General features: G+C 37.9%; 1 pseudogene; it reads right to left on the bottom strand.

Annotated features, from left to right (window-relative positions):
- Positions 1–3: 3 nt before the first annotated feature.
- Positions 4–14,538, bottom strand: LOC122827643 (annotated as a pseudogene).
- Between the last annotated feature and the right edge of the window lie 8,342 nt (positions 14,539–22,880).

Genomic DNA, 22,880 nt, shown 5'->3' with positions numbered 1-22,880 from the left:
TTCTTTTTTTTAATACATATTAGACAAAACATACTGTGTGCAAAATTACCAGTTGAAGCAATGAGAAATTTGCAGCTTGATATGCATCGCAGCAATGTTGAAGCTGGTGTATTTTATGCAGCAGGGACTTTAGAAAGGCTTAAAGAAAACTAACCAAGACAGGTAGGTTACCTTTTCGATGTCGATCGGCTAAATGCAGCAAGTCATCTTGATGGAAGATGTACTAATGCGTTCCCAGCAATTCTTGGGGAAGATAACCCAGTATGGTTGTTGCTCTGTTGGAGGAAAAAAGTTCAAAGACAATGAAAAGCTGCAGAGGGAGTGGAATTTATGTGTTAAGACATAAATCCCCACCCTCCTCCACTAATGCTTTAAGTTACATCAACCACTTTATAAACACCATGATGTTAAACAGTGCAGGTCTGTTTCTTTTATATATGAAAATTAAGTAATAAAATGTACTTGTAGCCAGCTATGGTCCGTCTATAGACAAGCTACATCATCCTCTAGGACATCTTACCCTCCTGCAACAGGAAATTAAATTTACCTTTGATCAACAAAGGTGAATTTTCCATCCATGGCGTAGCGTGTAACAAACTCGGTGGGTTTAACTCGGACTTCTCCGTTAACTTGCGGAGCTGAGTGTGAATGGACGCGTCCCACCGCCACCAAACAGCTAAAATAGGAGCTGTCCTGCTTGTCTGCTTCTCCTTCCGCTCCCATCTGACTGGTAGGCCAACTGCGCATATAGCCAGTGCAGTGGACTGTGCAGTATTTCTGTGACTCTTAAAAAAATATAAAAATATGCATTTAATACCATAAACAATATGCACAAAATAAATCCACATTTGGGGGTCATTTGTGGAAACTGCCAAGCAATTTGTGATCACCTTTCTTTTTAGAGGTGTTTGCCTGGGTTTCCTTTTCTTCAATTTTCACAGGTATTTTGTTGTACTTCATGCGACAAAAGAAAGAGCGCCTGAACACAACCGTGACGCACCGATGGGAAGGTCAGCCTGAACCTGCAGACCAGCTGCAGATACTCAGAGTGTTAAACGCACTGCGGTGAATTAAATCTATTGACCTCTCACACAAAGACAAAAATAAAACGCCTTACTTTTATTAGTCGCTCACGAGGGTGCAATTCAGAAGCAGACAGTTGCTCCTTCACTTTTCCCATGTCCTTGGGGTGTATGTAGTCAAACAAGCTCTGTCCAATCAGCTCCGCCTGAAGTAAAAAACACAGGACACTGCATACTTAAACAAGGCTTCCATGTGGATGAAACAATCAACAAAAATACCTAATTTAAACCGAGCCAACAACTAGTTTCGAAGGGTATTTTTACTGAGGACTTTTGTCCCAGGAGCACACCAGACAGGGTGTAAAGATAGAAATAAGTCAGATTCAGATCTTAAAGACACGTTATTAATGTTGAAGTAATCATAATTCTTGAACTTTTAACATTTTGTCACATTACAATCACAAAGTCTAATATTTTTAATGGGATTTTATGGCAACACAAAAGTAGAGCATAATCGTTAAGTAAGTATAAGGAAGGTCATACAAGTTTGAAAACTGAGACTGGCATCTTTATTTATATACATTTAAAAACCAATAAAAAATAGACAATTTAGTAAACAAAATCTAGCTGTGTGCCATTTAAATTCAGTCAAATTTAGGCTGATCTGTGAAGGAATCAAAATACACAACCACAAAGACCCAGGGACACAGAAACTCTCTGAACATGTGGAAGAACCAAAATGAAACTTTACAATCTCAATACAAAATACTACATGTGGTAGAAAACCATCATAGAAAATCCTGGAATATAAACAGTGTAAGATGGAAGAGGCAGCAAAAATATTAGGGTTGCCTTCTTCTGCAGGGAATGAGAGGCTGGTCGGAGTTAAAGACCTGAAATATGGAGCAAAACATGTCACACATTTGAAAGTGTAACAGAAGCTGTGGCTTTTGGACTTGTTGCTGTAACTACAAACCACCTGTTACCTGTTACCTGATTGTTATTTTCCTCATCACAATTATGCACCACTATTGTGTTGGTCGACCACATAAAACCCATTCACGTTTGTGGTTGTAACAGGATAAAACAGGGAAAAGTTCAGTGGGTATGAAAACACAAGATACAGCAAGTTAGCAGAAATATGACAGATTAAGACCTTAATATGGCCAAACTCCAAACAGAAATGTCCATTTATTATAGCAGTACAAACATAACTATCAAGCACATATATATTGAATGAATGTTTTAGTTTTAACTAGCAGGTCTACAGCAAGGAAAATGCTCTCTTTTAAAGTCACCAGCACCTCATAGATTCCCATTTATCCACTATGCAGACTTCATAACAAAAGCCCATCTAGTGTGTCTGGTGTTTTTACATAAAGCCACAAAAACAGCAGATTATACGACAAATGTAAAAGTGTTACCCGACTATAATTTAATATCTTTGTGACGGACTCTGAGACAAAAACTATTTTCCCGCGATCACAGCCCACTACAAACAGGAACCCATCTGCAGCCTGCACAACAGAGACAAGGAAAGAGCGACAGTCAGGATCTGCTCAAGTCAAAAGCACAAAGCCATCAGGCTTTCGTAAAATGCTGTACATTGTAAATGTAACTAATGTGGTTCAAAAATAAAGGAAAACTAATCTAGTCTACTTTATTGCTTTGTAATTGATGGAAAATTCTAATATCCTTAAAACTTTGATCATAAGGTAACACATGCAAACGTGTTTTACTATCTCATGTTGACCTTGAGGACAAGATGTTTAAGCTCTTCATCGGGAAGAAATGACGGTTTGGAGCTCGCTTCAGAAAAGGAGCTCGCTGAACCTGAAATTACAGACAGTTTCACAATGTAAAAGGCTTAAAATTTTAGCAAAAAACAAAAGAAGTTAACAAGACATACATTGTCTCTGTCAGTTAAGTCTAAGTTCGAAGTATTTTGAACTGAGAAAAGTAGGGCTTACCATCTTTGATTACTACAGGTTATGGATGTAATTTGTACCTTTGAGGGATTTGAGGTGCTGCACTGCCATTCTGAGCACCGTGAGTTTGTCCAGTTTACGGGACATGGGGTTACATGTGGGGATCATGGCTGAAAGTTTGTCAATAAGATTGTTCATTTTGTCTCGTCTCCTCTTCTCAATTTGGCTGTGGTTCCCTGCAAAAGACATTTAAATAAACATGTCACTGACCTCTGAAAAGTAGCACGCTCTGAATATAACAGACATTTGTTTAACCTAAGGTTTATTATAAGGTTTTTCTACCTGAAGCATTTAATTTTGACATGCTGGTCCTCTCCGTCTGACCTGTGGAGAGAAAATCACCAAATTCACAAGGATAGATTAAATTTATTCTGACAAAATTTGCACAAAATATTTGCTTCCCTTTAAAAATGAGCAAAGCACCTGTTTTGGTCATCTTCCATATCTGCATCACTAATCATAGCCAATTTTGAATCCCTGAGAGGAAATAAACACATAATTTAACAGGGTTTGTTGGGGTTTTTTTGGTGTATTTTAATCAGATCAAATGTATGAGGGATACTAACTGGTTGTCTGTGCTTCCCTTCCGCTTCCTTGGCATGTCCATACTCAAGGACATACCAGATGTTATGGATGGGGTCATCAAGCTGGGCAGAGAGTTGCTATGTTCTTCCTCAACCAGCACATCATCTGGAACACAGACATCAAATGCTCTGAAACAAATTCTAGATGTTAAGATCATCATTAAGACATGGGCAGTTTATGGTTATTGAGGCACAGCAAAGTTTGATAAAATTCCCCCAACAGTTCATGTTCCTTTTATTCAAATAGCAAAGAACACAGCTGAGTTTTCTCAGGCTGTGAGGACCATAAACTAACTCCCTCCGTAGTTACCGAAACAGAAAATGACAAAATCAGGCTGTTCAAAAGTGATTCAAAAGTGAACCATCACTGATATTGGCATTTCATGAAGTTTTACACCAGGAACATTTTTCCTAAATCTACATTGCTGTAAAAATATATTCTATTTTCATTATAATTGAACATTTTGGATAAAAAAAGTTCTTTCAGACAAATATAACCATACTAATTACAATGAGCTGTTTGTAGGACAATAAGCTTCCCAAACCAATCTAGCCCTTTATGAAAATGTACATTTCCATAAACCTAACAACTTGTGCCAACCTTGGCAGCAACAACTGCCATCAAATGATTGCAATAACGAACCATTTATCTTTTACATTGCTGCAGAGGAATTTTGGCCTAATTTTTTTTGCAGAATTGTTTTAACTCAGCGACATTGGAAAGTTTTTATTCCTCGTTTCCACAGTCTGCCACGTGCCAGGGTGGTTTGGAACGCTATTTTATGGTCTGGGGTGTTCAGGATCTGGCGTTCCTACAAATGCACCAACATGATGCACTAAGTCTCAGGTTTGTCACAAAAAGTGAAGGTTTTTTTTGTTCCCAATAAATGGACTGTGTTGTCTGAGGCCAGTAGCTGCATCGCAATCGTACCGTACTATTATCTGAAGGCATACAGCTAAAAGAAGCCCCGGAATGGTGCGGTATGGTTTGTTCAAAAGCGACCGTGTGTAATGAAGCATTTAAATCCCAAACTGCTGACAGTGGCTCTCAAAAATAAGCTCAATTCTTCATATTTCCACATCTGGTCTGGTATGCCATGAGCTGTAAGGCTTCTGAAAAATATGTGGGAGAAAAACTCAGGAGAATGACTGGAAACAGACTGGTTTTTATTGATTAGACCTATTTTTAACCATGAGCTACAAACACTGTGACCCAAATAGCCTTTAACAGATCAGCAGTGACCCGACTTCTAATCCGCCTCACTCTGCCAAGTTCTGCCAGATTAAAAGTTTGAAAAGAAACTAAATGAAGATCAGACTGTACAAAGATTCTTCCAATAAATCTTACAACCTTTCTCTCCAGCTCAACTGTTTACTTCTAAGCTCATTCAATAAATGTTTGACTTGAGTATTGGCTGCACCTTTACGACCCACAGCATGACGATCTGCTGCTTGATGAAAGTCTAATTTCATTATCTAATTTAAAGCAACAGAACCTACATTTAAATCTTCAAAGTGTTAAGATACTCTCATACATTAATATTTCAAAAACAAGAGTGCAAATACATGAAAAAAGGAGATTGCAAATTATTGTGACTCAAAGATCTTAACTGAATTTAAATAACTGAAGAAAAGAAGTCCTTGAATGCAGGACTAAAATGGCATTCTGAAGTCTTTTCTCGCCATAGAAATAGAGTTTTGTCCATCCCTCTTTTCAGCATCTATTATTCAGCTTAAGGCCCCAAAACTCTGAAATATTTTATTTTGATTGCCTCAAATAGACTGATTGTGCCAAAGGTGGCGTGCCCAACCTTGAAGGACGATCCCAAGGTTTGAAAGGCTCCATGAAACAAAGCCTTAGAACCCTATTCAGTTATGGACACACCCTTTTATTCATTTTGAGCAAACAGACATGGCCAAACCTCTAACTGCACACTCAACCCTTTTCATTCTGATTAATTCATACATACCAGGACAGGTGAATGCATGGCAGCTCCTCAGTGAGCATTCTTGGGTTATGCTAACGCTAATGTGTTTGTGTCAGTCTGTGATTTTATTCATCTGTGCAAAGCAAACCAACATTTCGCTTCCTCCTGTCTTTCTCTCATGCTTGCTTTCAACAATATCTGTGACTTTTAGCATGATGGGATCTGTGTTAATGTGAGCCTCTTCCATGAAAGACTATCCAACAGGATATATATATATATATTATTGGCATGTTAAACATGTAGTCATGAAACTTGGAATATATTTGTTATAGATTACTTGATTTATATATCTATATCTACGATACATTGTGCAGCCATCCTGGATGGGTGAATGTCATTTCACCACTTTGCATGTCTTGTACTTCTACAGTATTTTTTGTTCAGTTTTTACATGACATTTTATAAATTTTGTTTTTTAAGAGCCATATTTGTACCTCTGGAGGTTTGACTGCAGTTATGGACATCCTTAGCCATAATGTTTATTGCTGAACAAAAAAAAAACAAGATCCTGATGACTTGGTAAGTACTTTTAGTCACTTTTATTATTATTGCTATGAATACAAAATATCATAATAAGTTACAAAGTTTACATCATCTGTCTCTAAAATACAAAAGAAATTATTCTTCTTCAGAGATAAAAATGGATTTGATAGTTTTATGACAGTCCATGAACATAACTCATAAAAATTCCACTTACCTAAATCCTCCCACCCCCATTCCCTCCAAAAAAAAAAAAAAAAAAAACCTCCACTTGTTTATACACAGTGGTATGACATAGCATTGTGTGGGTATGAAAGATTGGGTCAAACTGACCCAAAGTCAACAATTTGATCTTTGGATATCATGAGAGCAGTTTTTATTTTTTTTGATCTTTTAGCAATGGGTAAACAATGGCTTTTTTCAAGTATTTTTTTGGTTTACTGTTTTATTGCTTTACAGTAAAAAGCTTCTATTTCAGAGATGCAACAACCAGGCCTTTTCTAGCTGAGACTGATTTCTGTTTTTCTTTGAGGTCTGTCCTGCTGGTCCTGATGGACAACAAACGAGTGTAAATGTAAAACAGGAATATTGAGGAAAATGTGTTGCTGGTTCCTTTAGTAGTAACTTACTTCTGTTGAAACGTGTCACTAACCTTTACCTGGTTTTTAGTCAACTAAAAAAAGTGCATCATGGAAATGCTTGATGACATTTTGGAAATTTTTTGGTTTTGATGCTGCAAAAGCAGAGATGTCAAACTCCAATGGTAAAATGTCTATGTTTTGCTGCTTTGGGTGTTTCACTCCAGCTCAGCTGCCTCAAATGTCAGAATTACCTAATCAACATTTCATCAGGTAAGCAGAAGCCTGGCAATGAACCATTTATTTCAGATGTTTTGTATCAAAGGCTCTGGCCTTTGAGGCCTGACGCTGGAAGTCCTCAAAGTTAAAGAAAAAGTTCAGGATTTTTGAGGTGGTATTCTGGTAAATGGTAATAAGCAGTCAATATCCTAACTAATTGTTTTGACAAGCACTACATTATCACTTTGGTGTAAATATTGCTTGCTTAGACTGTATCACAAATAGATTGACCTTTGAATTTATAGGTTGTAAAGCTTTCTATAATCTCAGTGGCATTTCAGCACAGAGCAACACAACTGATTGATGTATCCATCTTATGTTTTCATTTTCTTTCTTTCATTTGGTTACTTAGTTTGATCACTTAAGGTAAATGTCTCCATTGTTTTTTTTTAAATGTATTTTTAATTTCTGTAAAGCGCTTTGTGTTACAGAACTTTGACTAAATTAAAAGCACTACACTTGCTAACATTGCACAACTTACTGGTCACAAAAGTTACAATGACTTCATCCTAAGTGCTTATTGCAAGGAAATTATACAATTTTGCTATTCTTCTCTTCATCTCGTAACTTGTGAATAGCTGATATAAGCTGGTAATTAGTCTAACTGATGAAGTTGCCCTGGTATCTGTAGCTTTCTAACTACAGTTAGCACGTAATTTAGTTGTAAGACCATCACTGTGTCATGTGAAACACTTTACACAGCCAAATTTATCTCTCTTGTAAGCATTGGAAAATTACACTATATTATATTAGGCTTTGTATCAGTGACGTGCGGTCAGGGGAGGTAAGTGAGGCAGAGTCTCATCTGTATCATGGAAAACTAACTGCACTGTCTGCCATTCTATGAGAGCATGCTCCTCCTGTCTGTAAATACAATGGCTTAAAACATTTAATGTATGAACTGATTTTCCATAACTTAGCTTATGTATATAATGTACAGTGTTTTTTGTCACCAATTGTGGGTGTAACGTGTTTCATGTCTAAGAAGCGATCAGAAACGGCGGAGAAGAGATTTGAGGTGAGGCAGGCAGTTCTCTTACATCATGGCAGGGGCGCATGTTTCCAGGCATTGTGACTCCACAACTGCAGAGTAAGAGACAGTATAGCCATGGAGCTAGCCATACAGTAAAGTCAAGTGCAGCGATATATTTAAAGTTTTTTTTCCTCTTACCACAGCAATCACTTATTAACAATCGCAAAACAAATATTAAGCCTAAAGCAATACTACTGTATCAGACTGAATGTTCTGCTCTTTGTCTGGGAAATATTTGAGTGTTTTTATTTTTTATTTTTTTGTTTTTGTTTTTTTTTGGGGGGGGGGGGGGGGGCATTGTTGTCAGTTGCTATGGAAACGAGTCTGCGCATTGCTGAGCTGATACAGAGAACGAGTAAGAAGTGGTTTTGAGTTGTACTTTAATGGTTTTTTCATTTGCTGGGGAGCACAGCACGACATTAATAATATCTACGTGTCCAAGTTTGATTGAGTTAACGGAATTATTCTACCGCTACAGCGGCTATGTATGTAGAAGAATAGTCTTTTTGCCCTCCAGCGTTGTCCGCATGCGCGAAATTTTCTTATGTAAACAATAACATGCAGAGGGTGTATATTTATAAATCTGATTTTGATTAAGTCAGTTCCTCACTAGCTACGACCCTCAAAGCACGTCACTGCTTTTTATATTAGAGTTCAATTCAGCCAGTTGATCGGCAGTGTGCAGCACCAGCAGGGAGCCATCCATCTCATTCGCCAGCGTCCACTTAAAAGAACTTTATATTGTAGAAATGATGTGATGAGAAATTGTAGCAGTTTTAAAACCACAACTTCTTAAAACTGCGATACACCTTGATATCAATAACCAGCCCAAGCCTGTTACACAGTAATAAATAAAAAGGAAATTTAAAACCCTAAATTTGAAATTGCCTTGCAACGGTTTGTCTGGACGGTCACATATATTTTAGGTAATATATACTTATATTACCTAAGATGAACATGTTACTTTTTATATTTTTTTAAGCATAATCAAAAAATGTGTTCCTTTATTTTCAGTCACGTGTGTTTGTATTTTTTCTTACTCAGTCTGAACTGACCCTAAGGCTGGTTCCAACAGTCCAGTACATCTAGTCCTGAAACTAGAACTGATTTATGTGACACTAAAGGAGGACTGGCTTCTACAGGCAGAGTCTCACTGTGGCAACCTTAAAGCTTAAAACAAATAACCGATTCGGCTCCTCCGTTGTACATATAAAACGCGTAACTACACTGTGTATTAATTAAAACTGATTATATTTGCAAACAAAGTGCTAAATAAATCTACTGTAACGTAATGTAACACGGTGTTCTCAAGAATACTACCTTAAATAAACACATAGAGAGCGATAAACACAGGCCCCGCTGCTGCTAAGCTAGCTATAGTTGTGATTTACATGTACGGGTAATCCTTATTAGGAGCGAATAATTATATTTAACAGACAATAGGTTTTTAATATTTGACTTGTTTAGGTTGCGAAACGGTGGTGGTTTGACAAACAAGGTTGTACAGCTGTTACATAAATGGCGTAGCGTTAGAGGGCGAGCTTGCTCTACTGATCTACTGACCTAGTTTCAGAATAGCGCAAACTCCTCAGTTTTTTTTTTTTTTTTCTTTCGAAAAATTTTTATTGTTACTTCAAACAATTTAAATACACGACATTTTTACTGTTATACAGAAATTTTTCCTTTCGTTTTCGTTTAAGAAAGATTAAAACACCATTTCCATTTCAAACCAAAAGGAGCTTAAAACAGGGATAAAAACACAAAGGCTCTAGGTGTTAAAAGTTGTACAGGACCGGGGTTCCCCTTACAAAGTTCAGAGCCATCCCGTTCTTCCAAAACAGCGCTGGGGCCCAGAGGGGAAACCTGCCCTGAAGCTCCTTCCCTCCTGCCTCACCCGGAGGGCCAGGCCGCCGCTGCTTGGACCTCTGTTCGTGGTGCGCCGGCTCCTACGTCCACAGAGGCGCAGGCGATTCTTCTTGGTGGCTGTGTCCTTGGCGCGCCACCTGCAGCCCTCGATGTTGCTCTTTTTGCTGCTGCCATCCGGATCACAGCCACCGGGGGCATCTGCCTGCGCCTGCTCACCAGCAAGTTTCTGGAGGTCCAGATGGCGTCTTTGATGGTGGCAAGGGTGAGCCACATCTCCTCAAAGTCTTTTTTGTTCTTTTTCTGGTGGCTCACCCCGTACAGCACTAATTGTACGTTTAGGACCTCCCTTGCTGGCAAGTGTGGGAATTGCAAGGAGCCGGCCTTCGCCCACAGGTCCACAGCAGCGCTGCACTCCCACAGCAGGTGCCTCACCGACTCCGGCGCACCACGGGGGCAGATGGACGACGCAGACATGCCGCGGGAGTGCATTACGGCTCTGACCGGCAGGATCCCATGAGCCACCATCCAGGATAGGTCCTGGAGTCTGTTCGAAAGGACGGGATGGCTCGCGTTGCGCCAAACAGTGGTGGCGTCTCCATACCGGAGGCCGCGCACTGTGGTTACTGATTCCCGGTCCTGCACAACAGAGATAATAAAACGAGACTTGGTTAAAATCCTGCTCTCCTCTCCTTCAAGTTTAAAATGTTTTAAAAATTTCTGTATAAAAATATATGCCGGAGGAAGGTTAAAAGCTACTGGAGTTCTAAAATCGCTTTTAATCAATGTCAACCTTCTAAGATAGGATCCAAACCAAAATTTGCTCATATCATTTGTTTTTTTATTTTTTGAAATGTCTAAAGCCTGTTGTACGTGGATACTAGTATAATGGCTACCTAAAACCAAGTAAAGGTCTGGGACTCCCTTCCCACCCTTCTCCTTTGGTTTGTACATAATTTCTCTTTTTAAACGCTCCCATTTGGAGTCCCAGATAAAATAAAAGATGGCACGCTGCAGTTCTAAAAACACTCTCCTGGGAGGAATAAAAACAGAACTAGTAAGTAAAAACACTGGTAAAATCACTGCTTTTACTATTAAAATCTTTCCTTCCATCGTCAATTTTCTCAACCCCCAGAACCCCAGTCTTTGTTTTACTCTTCTTGCTATCTCTGTCCAGTTCGTTTTCCCTTCTCCATTTTTATCAAATTTCACCCCCAGTATCTTCAGATCTTCTTCCATGATTTGCAACTTCAATCCTATCTTATCACTTTCCTTCCATGGTCCATAAAATTGTGCCTTCGTTTTTTCCTTATTCAATTTTGCTCCTGAAGCTTGTCCAAACCACTCTGTTAATTGAAAAACCCTATTTATTGATAAAACGTCTGTACATAAAATGTTAAAATCATCCATATATAAAAGACATTTAGCTACCTGCCCTCCACTCCCCGGTATAGTTACACCTAAAATCTGTGGGTCCCTTCTCAAGATCTGCGCCAGTGGCTCGATGCAGGCCACATAGAGAAGGGCGGATAACGGGCAACCCTGACGGACACCGCAGTTCACTTTCACTGCTTTTGTCAGAAACCCGTTAACCAAAAATCTGCTGGAGATGTCTCTATACAGCAGTCCCACCCACTCTACAAACCTCCCTGGAAAACCCATTTTTCGCAGTACCTGAAAGAGGTACTGGTGCGAGACCCGATCAAAGGCTTTTTCAAAATCTAGATTTAAGACTATCAGCCGAATGTTTCTGTCTCTCGCAAAACAGATGGTGTCTCGGATCAGTACGAGGCTGTCCGTGATCCTCCTTCCCGGCACGGCGCAGGCTTGATCCGGGTGGATTAGATCCCCCATCACTCTGCACATCCTGGCTGCTAAAAGTTTGCTAAAAATCTTGCAATCTACATTTAAAAGGGTTATCGGTCTCCAGTTCATAAGGTCTTTCTTATCTTTGTCTTTATATAAAAGTGTAACTATTCCTGTTTTAAAACTATCGGGGAGTGTGTCTAATTTGCTAAAATCCATAAAAACAACGATTAAATCAGGTGCTAAAATGTCCCAAAATGTTAAATAAAATTCCAAAGGGAGTCCATCCGAGCCCGGAGATTTTCCTCTTTTAAAACTTCTGATTGTCTGTAAAAGTTCTAAAAGGGTAAAATCCTGCTCTAAAAAACTACTTTCTTTTATACTTTTTTCTAAAAAATCCAAAGTTTCATTGATGTTATCCTCTTTTACTGTTTTCTCAGTATACAATTCTCCGTAAAAATCTTCTATCACACTTTTCTTATCTTCTATGTCAGAGACAATACTTCCATTTTTTGCTATTAGCTCAGAAATAAAACTCGGATTATTCATAATTTTTTTAAAAAAGTATCTTGTGCATTTTTCTCCTTCTTCTATCTCTCTTTCTCTACTTCTTAGAATCACTCCCTTACTTTTTATTTCTGCTAAAAAATTCATTTCCTTTTTTATTTCCCTTATTTCTTTATTAAAATCCATACCCTGTTGATTTAAAAGGTGATATCTTTGAAGTCTTTTCTGCAGCCCCATCATGCGTTTTGTTCTTTGTTCTTTTTATCTTTCCCTGCTAGTCGGAAGAAAGTCTGGGTCCTACCCTTCACCATCTCCCACCACTGTGCTCGTGTTTCGTACAGGTCTTGGAGGGTCTGCCACTCGCGGTACCGCTCCCTGTACTGGCCGACCAGAACCTGGTCCTCCAGCAGGGAGCGGTTGAGTTTCCACAGACCTCTCCCGGTCGTCGCACCTGAAGGAAGTGAAAGCGTGCAGGACAGAAGGAGGTGATCAGAAAAGAAAACCGGTGACACTCTAGCATCCGTTAGGGCGCAATCCCTAATGAAAAAATAATCTATACGAGAGGCCTTAGAGCCATCATCACTGAACCAGGTGTGGCCCTCCTCTCCGGGATGCATAGTTCTAAAACAATCCGTCAATTTAAAATCCCTAACTATTTTCTGCAATAAAAGCGATGTCTTATCTATTTTAAAGTCTTGTCCAGTCCTTTTCCTATCTCTTCTAGTTAAAATACAGTTAAAATCCCCTCCTATTATTAATGGTTTCCTCCCTAGCATGTGGGGCTGCAGTTCCTCTAAAAAATCGCACCTGTCATGTTTATCGTTAAAACCATAAATATTTAAGAGGTTAAAATCCTGTCCGTTAAAAGTCAAATTTGCTAAAAGTGCTCTTCCCTCTTTCACCACGGTGCTCCCCTTCACCCAGATACATAAATGGCGTAGCGTTAGAGGGCGAGCTTGCTCTACTGATCTACTGACCTAGTTTCAGAATAGCGCAAACTCCTCAGTTGAGCGGAGCAACAAACTGACAATAAACACCCCTCTGGACCTCACCTTGTCAGCCTAAACCTCGATTCAAGGCACCCCCTACTGCCAGCATATGCAAGTATTACCAACGGTGACAACGGTAGTGTTGTGTTTCATTTACCTGCCGGTTCGCTTCCCGCTCTGTCAGCGTAAGTAAGATGGCCGCTGGCTAGGAAGGAGTGTGTGGATCTGTCCTGCATTTAAGTGAAATCTATTGAATATCTGAAATATAACTCAACATCCAAGCAAATGTTGAAGTTTTGTACTTTGATATTCAACTAATGTTTGGACTTGTAGGACTATTTCTGCCATTTTTTTCAATGTTAAGCACTTTTTACTACATGTGCTTGAACAACCAACAAAGGCCTCGTTAACTACCAGGATTCTCAACAGCTGGCAAGAATTTTTAAATTATTACTGGCAAAATGTCATGTTATTGTCCCTTTAAAGAATATAAACAAACATCCAAAAATAGATTGACTCCCTGGATGACAAAGAGTTTGGAGAAGGCATGTAAAAAGAAAAACAAGTTATATAAGGATTTCATTAAGTGCCCAACTCATGAAAAAGAAGGAAAATATAAAGTATATAAAAATAAGTTGACATCAGTGCTGAGAAAGCAAAAGCAGGATTATTATGATAGGTTGCTGCAAAAATACTGCAATGATATTAAGGGTACATGGAATACAATTAATAGTATTATTAAAAACAATAAAGATAGAGATTTCTCAATAAGTATTAAACACAACAACACAATAGTGGAAAAAAAGGAGGATATTGTTGAAGTCTTTAATAAGTTCTTTGTTAATATCGGTCCTAATTTAGTAAACAAATTGCCAAAGGGTAGAGATGAAAAACATAACTATAAATTTAATAATATTAATACAATGTTCCTGGGAGAAGTGAGTGAAAGTGAGGTAATAGATGTAGTTAAAAAATTTAAAAATAAGAAATCCAAAGATTGTAATGATATCGACATGGCTATTGTGAAAGAGGTAATTTATAGTATTATTAAACCTCTCACCTACATTTGTAATAGATCATTCTTAACTGGAACCTTTCCTGACAAAATGAAGATAGCAAAGGTTTTTCCAGCTCATAAAAGTGGAGACAAGCAAATATTAACAAATTACAGGCCGATATCATTGCTACCACAATTTTCAAAAATTTTGGAAAAATTATTTATGAAAAGACTGGATTCATTTCTCAATAAAAATAATATATTGAACGAGCACCAGTACGGCTTCAGGAACAACTGCTCCACAACCTTAGCTGTGATGGAGTTTGTGGAGCACATTGCAGCAGCAGTTGATCAGAAGCTTAATACCGTAGGTGTGTTTATTGACCTATGCAAGGCTTTTGATACTATTGACCATGTAAGACTATTGGGTAAATGTGAACTGTATGGCTTACGGGGAGTTGCATATCAGTGGTTAAAGAGTTACTTGGGCAATAGATTACAATATGTACAAATTAACAACACTAAGTCACAGACAGACATGGTAAAATGTGGTCTTCCTCAAGGCTCAGTCCTAGGACCTAAATTATTTATACTTTATTTAAATGATATTTTTGCAGTATCCAGTCTGTTAAAGTTTATAATGTTTGCAGACGATACAAATTTCTTTTTTTCAGGAAAAAATATGGATGAAATAATAAAAACAGTAGAAAAAGAGTTAGCTGAGTTGAAAACATGGTTTGATTACAATAAGTTATCGTTAAATGAAGGAAAGACTAAATTCATGGTTTTCTCTGGTAATCGGAACTATAATAATGTAAAGTTATGCATAAATGGAGTTGAAATCGAAAGAGTTTATGAGACAACATTTTTAGGGATTATCATAGATAAACTTAGTTGGAAGCCTCACATAGGATATATTAGAAATAAAGTTGCAAAAACTATTGGAATACTGTTTAAAATAAAAGATTTAATAAATGTTAAAGGCTTGTATGTTATATATTCCTCTTTGGTTATGCCTTATTTGTCTTATTGCTCAGAAATCTGGGGAAATGCAAGTAAAACAACTATTGATATACTAGTTAAGTTGCAAAAAAAAGCTATAAGGGTTATAAATAAGGTGGGATACCGTGAACCAACTGATAAACTCTTTATTCAAAGTAAAATATTAAAATTTAAAGATATTGTTTATACAAAAATACTGGAAATAATGTATAAAGCATTGAATAAAAGTCTTCCTTCTGGTATTCAGAAATTATTTAAGTTAAGAGAAAATAAATATAATTTGCGAGGTTTGTTAATATTTGAATGTGCAAAAGAGAAAAGTCAGATAAAGTCTAGATGTGTTTCAGTTATTGGTGTGAAACTGTGGAATGAATTGAATGATGATCTTAAGTTATGTCCTTTCTTGGTGAACTTTAAAAGAGCTTTAAAATGTAAAATGATCAAATCTTACACTGTTATGTAGATCTATATATGTACTATGTACTTGAATCTGAATTTGAAGAAATCCTGGTAGGTTGTAAAGTAAAAAAATAGGGTAGGCAAGAATAAGCTTTGCTTCAGCCTATTCCTTTTTTGGTAAACTGTGGGTTTGTTTATTGTTCTTTTCTTTTTTTCTTTGTTGTTTCTTGTGTTTAATGTGGACAATTTACCAAAATAAAGTGATTGATTGATTGATTGATTGATTGATCACCGCCGCCAGCCGCTACGTTCTGTGCCGACATGGCTGAAGCAGAAGCCGGTGCGCTGGGGCCCAGGACTCCAATACATGGATGAGCCAGTCGACAACCCCCGATTATGTAGGACAGGGTTGTGTGGGTTCCACTAAATGTTGTAAAGCCGTTTTAATAAATTTGCTACAGGTAGAACTAAAAAGGAAATAAATAAGGACGAGAGGGGTTGGAAACGTGACCAAAAGTACCGGCGTGCTGTGCAATGAGAGAAGTGAGAGGGAAACGCGGAAGCAAGAGGACGGTCTCCGCCTACCCGTTCACCGCTGCTGATCCCGTTCTCTTCATGACAGTCAAGAGCTACCCCTTCCGGACTTTGATAACAGCACGTTAATTAATTAATTAGTTATGCTAGTATGTCTCTGTAAGTTGGAATAACATTCCAATTTGAATATCATTGAAATAAATAAATATACTATGTAAATCTTGCAGCTTTTGCTTATTATGTTAATGTTGATAGTTATGGCGTACATTTATTAATAACGCTAGAATGTTGAAAAAAAAAACCAAACATATTTAGACAAAAACTTTCATCACATACAGTACACATACTTGTTTGGGGCCAATCAATAATTTGCTTCCATACCCAATTGCAGTAAAAGCACAAGGTAGCTTCAAGTTACTGTCTTGTTGCTTCAATATTTCATAGTATTCTTTCCTCAATTACACCAGTTAATCCTGCAGCAAAATGACATGAAAGTTGTAGTTGAAATAAATTACACAAAGTATCTATCTATCTATCTATCTATCTATCTATCTATCTATCTATCTATCTATCTATCTATCTATCTATCTATCTATCTATCTATCTATCTATCTATCTATCTATCTATCTATCTATCTATCTATCTATCTATCTATCTATCTATCTATCTATCTATCTATCTATCTATCTATCTATCTATCTATCTATCTATCTATCTATCTATCTATCTATCTATCTATCTATCTATCTATCTATCTATCTATCTATTGTTGAGACGCTTATCCAGGGTTGCACGTGTACTCATGCACATACAGCTGTATTTCACACATAGTATGTTTCATTTATGCTGACACCATGATATCATGGCATTCCTTAGCTGACGTAGTTCATCAGACGACCAATAAGGCGTGTCTTAGATATAAAGAATGGATCGTCCGTTTTTGATCAGATGCTGTTTAGTCCCGGTGTATTCACGTCACAACCAATTAGCCTGTGAGGGTAAGCGTCTCTTTCTTTTTAGCGCTAAAAAGAATAAAATAAGTAAAGTCTGATTATTTGTGTTTGACTGATTTTCTGCACGTGTGATCACATGCTTCCGATTCATCGATAGTATATTTGGTTCAACAACTTGGTAGCGCAGAGGATGGTTACATGTTGACACACGTGCAGAGTTGTGCAGATTTGGCCAGCCGTTTGGGCTGCTGCGGCCTGGCCGGACAGTGTAACAGCGTTGGGCCCAAAAAATCTAGTAAGGAAGTTTTTTCCTTGAACGCATTTGCACTGTCTGTTGTGGGGCTGCCTAAAAGTTAAAATATCAGCCGTAATAGTTTAGGAAGAGTCAATAGAGCAAGCTGATTTGAATTGTCAGCTGTGTGTAATGCTCATGTGTGTGCGTGCAAAGTAATGAAATAGAAATAAAGAGATGAAATAGAAATAAAAAGAGATGAAATAGAAATAAAAAGAGATGAAATAGAAATAAAAAGAGATGTTTGCTGGATTGGCTTATTAGTGAGAGGTGGCCGTCTCCCCCTTGTGCCACTCACACAGGTGTGTGAGTGCGTCGGACGCGACCAAGGTTTTGGCTGGGTTTTTGTCGGTTTTTAGATCCCGGAGAAGTGACTAAGCTCCAAAAATAAACGCGTAGCCAATCCGAGCCAGCTCAAGAGAGCTGACCGCAGAGTAAAAGAAAAGTTGATTACGATAGAGTTGATCGTGATCTGTGCCTAGGACAGCCTGGGACAAAAGTTGATTACGATAGAGTTGATCGTGATCTGTGCCTAGGACAGCCTGGGACAAAAGTTGATTACGATAGAGTTGATCGTGATCTGTGCCTAGGACAGCCTGGGACAAAAGTTGATTGCGATAGAATTGATCGCGATCTGTGCCTGGGACGGCCTGGGACAAAAGTTGATTGCGATAGAATTGATCGCGATCTGTGCCTGGGACAAAAAGTTGATTGCGATAAAGTTGATCGCGACCTGTGCCTGGGACAAAAAAGTTGATTGCGATAAAGTTGATCGCGACCTGTGCCTGGGACAAAAAGTTGATTGCGATAAAGTTGATTGCGACCTGTGCCTGGGACGAAAAGTTGATTGCGACAAAGCTGATCGCGATCTGAGCCTGGGACGAAGTATAACTGAAAAGAGAATAAGAGATTTCTTCTGTGTGGGAAGAAAATAAAGACGTTTTCTTTGTGGGAAGACGAATATGAGTTAGAATAAAAGAGAACGTCCAGGGCTCAAAGCGGGGATCCTTTTAAGTGTTCTCTGTCTGTTTGTCAGCTCCGCCGCCGAGCGGAGTGCGTGTGTGTCAGCTGTGGGTGTGTGAGAGCTGCAGACGTTTTTGCTCTCATGTGTTCTGGTGCTGGTGAACTGTAATTTAAACACGGTTAAACACGACAAAACAAACCGTGGGTAACCCTTGGGTGACTCTCGGGGAACAAATAGACGGACTAATAACTTATCTGGCGGAGCAAGATGAATTTCAAAATAAAGGGGAAGAACAAAAATAAAAAATAAAAACAGAGACCTCCGCCGTGTGTGTGAGTAATAAATTATAACAAAAAAAAAAAAAAAAGGCAGGGAGGAGAGAAGAGGTGATTCTTGCTCCAGGCATGGCAGACGAGGTCGACAGGAAGAAATTTGATTTAAAAGGGGGTATAGGGCCTTTGTTTATGGTTGGTGAGCAAATAGAGGGAATAACTAGCATAACTAGAAGAAAATCTACAATCACTAAAAGTTCAGCAAAAGATCTAACAAAATTTATGCTACTAAATTTCACCAACTTAAAATTATCAGAGTCTAAGCTAATAATGATTTGTAAAACTTTCTCTCCTTTATTAAAAAAGAAAAGAAGGAATATTCCGGTAATACATGCTAGTTTGAAATTAAATTGAACAGTTTTAAGGGCTGAAAATAATTGAGACTGAAGTGTTTATATACCATAAAGTATTTGTTGCATTTAAACTGAACAGTTAATTTAGAATTTCATTCTATAAATGAATTTACATTTTATTAAAATGGGTGAAGTGCTCTAGCAGCAGGTAGTTCAGTTACTGCTGGATTCTAACATATGTCTGACATAGTTTTAATAACAATAAATAAATACATGAATGAATAAATAATAAATAAAAATGTGCGCATTACTTAAAAACAGGAACCTGACAACTAAAAGATAATATTAACATATTAAATATGTTAACTAATATTGGAAATTTCATGAAGCTTCAATAAAATTGATAATTTGAGCATAGGACAACAAGAAAAGCAGACTGAAAATTTGTGACTAACTGAAAATCAGATAAATATTTATGTTTCTGTTTGTGCCGCTTTGGTTGATGAAAATTAGTGTGATTATGAGAACAAACAAACTGTACTCAAGCACTGAGTAACTGATGAAGTTATTAATTATTTAATAAATAATGATTATAAAAAGATGTCTACTGCTATAAAATAAAAGATTAAAGGAAATTTTGATTTAAATAACTGGCTACTTCAAACTGATGATTGTGAATATAAATAACGTTTTCTAGACTGAAATTTAAACTAGGTTTGACTGATTGATTGATGATTATTAAATTCATAAATACATATTGAATTAGAGGATTTTAGATTTGGTTTAATTTTAGGACGGTAATTTTTGTTTAAAAAGTGTAAAAACCCAAGAAAAAAACAATGTTCTGCAGAGGAGCGAACTTTGGGTTGTGTCATCTGTCAGGAATCAGACAGAAGTGTTCCACCTTGATGAATTTGACAACATCTACATGTAAGATTTCTAATTAATTTCTTTTTTGCTGACACGTCTCCTACAAACAATATAACTGCCAGGTAAAACTAATAATTTTTAAGCGTGCCATGCACACCACAGGACAGGATGAAGCTCTATAAGGGAAATAGGTCAGCTGATCAAATGTTAAAATAACAAAAGCAGCAACAGGATAACATAGAACTGGAATCCTCTTAAATTAAGATAAAAAAGAGCAAACAATAGATAAAATTGTTCTAGCTGACATGCAGGCAAATGCTCCAATAGCAAGATCACAAATGAGAATAATTAAAAGGGGCAACACTGAATGATAATAAAATTTTTCAATTAAAAACAAAAACAGAAAGAGGCAGGAGTTTTCACTAAAAGAGGCTGAAGACAAAACAGGCAGACTGCAGAGACAGAACTCAGGCAAAATGAAAACTATTGGGTTCCTGACAGGGACAATAACATAAAATAATTTTTTTTAAAAAAAGGGTCATTGCCACCAGCTCTGAACACACTAGCATAAAAATACAGACTTGACTATTTTCGTTTTGGGCAAAATCAAGAACATGAATGCTCTTAAAGGGCCAGTTGTACCAGAATGTATTGATAAAAGCCATTCACAAATTGTTAAAATATCAAACATTTCTTAAATATCATTGAATTTTTGTGATTTTTTGCAATAAAAAGTGTTTGTGGTAGCAATTTGGAAATATTTGCACTTATTTATGACGGTAAATTTGACTTTTTATTACTCGCTGTACAGGTCATATAATGGGAAATCAATTAGGTTTGAGGCAGCTGTTTAGTTCAAGTAAGGAAGTTTCACATTTTTTATTAAAACTGCAAAAACTCCCAATTATTTGCTCAGAAAAGTGCAGGGATTTGTTGATTTTGGTGAATTTCCCTGATAATTCTAAAAGAAACTGGAGCGACTTATTGATATAATTTGGCAGTAAACGGATAGAACTGCATTAATTTGATTGATAGCATAATATTTAAGCACACTTAGTGTTTAGTTTAGAATCTGGAGGGCCGCACAAACCCACAGTGGCTGGATTTGGCCCACAGGCCTTCAGTTTGACACGTGTTCTAAGGGATATATCCCTAATTAATATCACAGAAGGAACTTTGACAGTCAAGGGGAACTGCTACCCCACAAAACTTCAGGAGTTCACACTGGGAATAGAACCCCGAATTGGACTGTATTAGATCAAACCCCATCATCACCAAATCCCATGTTTGGTCCCAACTAAATGACATTATATCTAGAAACCTGGCTCAGAAAATCTACAGTTAATCTTAAAGGTCCATGCACAAACTTAATTGAAATGTTTAAAGAAGCAGTTTTAAAAGGCGTCCCTGAATATGTTATGCAGTCTATAAAACACAATCAATGATCTCGCAGGGTGTGAACATGTGAGATGGAAAAGACACCTGCTTCATCACCTCTTAAAGGCGCAGGACGAATAAAAATAAAAAACAGTCTTGAGGGCTTAGGCACTCAGACACTGAAACTCCAATTGCAGGAAGCAAAACAAAATTACATTAATTAAATAATAAATAAATAAATAAATTAATTAAATAATAAAAAATAAAAAACAACAAGAACATGTGATGGTTGCAGCAGCATCTTCTCAAAATAAATCTACACAGGGTAAAATTCCAAATTACTGGCAAAACTCTAATCATACTGGGGGGGGGAACTGGTTCCTCCTCCTGCTTTTTCTTTTTTATATCCTCAAACAGATACAGAGCGTTTCCTCGTGGACGGGATGGCGTTTGGCTGGATGTGGATGGGGCCATGGGGCAAGGTCACGAGCACGAGGCCAAGGACCAAAGGAACTTGACGTGCTACCAGTGCAGACATTTTGGACACTGGGCAAAACACTGTGTGAACATACCAAAGACTGCCAGGTATGATCCCCAACAATCCTTATGTGATTCCTGGACATTGCTTTCAGGGGAATACTGAGGCCACACAGAACATCTACTGAAACACTGCTGAGGACCCCAGAGACAATGTGGGTACAGCAGACCCCATGTTGTCTGCAACAGTGGAAGGAAAACACACAGACTTCCTGGTTGACACCGGAGCCACACATTCCACTCTGAACTCTGCTCCTCCTTTTCTCTGACATCAAGAACTGTGTCTTTAACAGGGTTCTCATGGACTGAACAGAGTCTGCTATTCACGATGCCTCTGACCTTCACCTTGGGTAATCAGAATATGAAACATTCTTTTGTAAGTTCTCCTACGACTCCCATGAATTTACTTGAGCGAGCTTTGCTGATGAAGATGGCAGCAACAATCATGTGCTCGGCTGATGGAATAATTGTTGCTTTTCCTGATGGCACCTCCCTTCTTTGTGGAAATTTCCAAACAGAAGGACAGTATCTGATCCAGCCAGTGGTGTCTGAGTTTGCTGACATCTATTGGGGACTTTTAACAAATTTACCCTACAGCAGCCTAATGTCAACGTTCTTGGCCTGGAAGCCCTGGCTCCTGTGTCTGCGCTTCTGTGTTCCTCCTCCGGGTCCACCACACGTGACCCTGTTCTGCGACAGAGACGCCTCTGAATGGTACCAGGAACCTTTCCTTTCCACTTTGAAGGAAACAACCTGGCAGGTAAAAGTCTCGGACATTTATGTAGCTCCTGTTGGTGTAGCTGCTGCTGTCTCTTTCGCAAAAAAAAAACAATCAGAATGGTATTAAATGTCTCACATTTCTCTGTTTGCACCCTGAGCACCAAGTGAAAAAATTGGGCGTGATGATGAAACGTTCCTGGCAGCCACAGATTCGATTGCCACAGCAGCACTAGGTTTGTTTTCCTCCCATACTCTTTACACATGTAATATCTGTCATTCAGGGTCTGATCACATAATAAGTCTTAAAGGAAAATGTACTGCAATTTTCCATAAATCAGTGACCTTAGACATTCTGATGAGGCTCCTTGGTTTGTAAAAGTAACAATCTTCAAACATATTTGTCAGCATATCTACATTTCTTAATTAAATGGTTTTCTTTATATTGTTTGGTAAGATATTCCGATTTAATCTGTCATATTTCCATTAACTGTA

This window comes from Gambusia affinis, unplaced genomic scaffold (assembly GCF_019740435.1).
Source record: "Gambusia affinis unplaced genomic scaffold, SWU_Gaff_1.0 Scaffold2, whole genome shotgun sequence".
In the NCBI taxonomy this organism is placed as follows: Eukaryota; Metazoa; Chordata; class Actinopteri; order Cyprinodontiformes; family Poeciliidae; genus Gambusia; species Gambusia affinis.
The sequence above is the reverse complement of the archived record's forward strand: the minus strand, read 5'-3'. Positions and strand labels throughout refer to the sequence as shown.